This window comes from Gavialis gangeticus, unplaced genomic scaffold (assembly GCF_001723915.1).
Source record: "Gavialis gangeticus isolate Ggan-Ray unplaced genomic scaffold, GavGan_comp1, whole genome shotgun sequence".
NCBI lineage: Eukaryota > Metazoa > Chordata > Crocodylia > Gavialidae > Gavialis > Gavialis gangeticus.
Genome location: NW_017729008.1, coordinates 19,068,914 through 19,069,915, shown reverse-complemented (window position 1 = coordinate 19,069,915; position 1,002 = coordinate 19,068,914). Strand labels below are relative to the sequence as shown.

Here is a 1,002-nt window from a genome sequence, read left to right as displayed (position 1 = left end):
ATGATAAGGTCCGGTTAGCCCTGCCAACCATGACCTCGCGTGGTCATGATTTTTAAAGCACCAAATGTTGCACCCTGTATAATATCATGCCATTAACACACTCTAAGACTTGATGGTAGTGGATATAATTCTGTACAATTTTTTAACATTGTTTGACTGGACTTGCCACTAAAATCTGGAGATTTGCTATTCTGTTACATTTCTCCTTAATTGCTAAATTAGCTGTCTTTAAAGGGGTATCATTAAAAAGTCCCTTAATTTGCTATTTTGCTACCATTCCTTACGAACACTTCAGATGGCAGTGTGTGTACCAGGTAACTCCAGTTCTTTCCACTGTACAGCAGGTGGATAATGCCTCATTTAGCCCTTCAGGTTACATGCACGTACTTTGCTTAGACAAATCCTGAGCTGGGGCCCAACCATTAATTAGCATGTTTAATTATATGAATATAAGCATTTTTAATATCCCTTGACAATGAGGCCATCTTGTACAGTAGCATCCCACCCCTAATCATTAATTTGCCAGGTGCCTTTAATAGTTTTATGTCAAAAGCACCCTCTGACCAGCAAGTGTCCAACTGTAGGTTTGAGAAAAAGTTCCAGTGGTAACACTGTCAAGAAGGACCACCAAGACTGATTTAATGACCTAGTTTTGTCAAACCCAGAGAGTGCTTTGTGTACACAGCAGTGCTCCTCCAAATCAGGGCAGGTGTGCATATACCATACTTTGGTAGTGTAAGAATGATGTGATTGATACTTAGTATGCTCAGAGCAGTATCCTCCAGCATGCCACAGCTCTGGCCTAGCTGCTACCTAAAGTAGGATAAGCACAGCTGTGTCACTCTGGCCCTCTTGGTAAATTAATTAGCACAGGGGTAAACTAATTGGCAGGCCACTTATGCTAATTCACCTGCCTAAATTTAAACATGCATATGGCTGCACTGATGTCTGGATAGTGCCACCCTGAAGCATGGTAAGCTTGCTGTGTAGACATAGCCAGGT

General features: G+C 41.7%; 1 protein-coding gene across 1 annotated transcript in view; it reads right to left on the bottom strand.

The window, feature by feature from the left end:
- RSBN1L (round spermatid basic protein 1 like) overlaps nucleotides 1–1,002 on the bottom strand; it is a 53,068-nt gene that overhangs the window by 15,233 nt on the left and 36,833 nt on the right. The window lies entirely within an intron of this gene.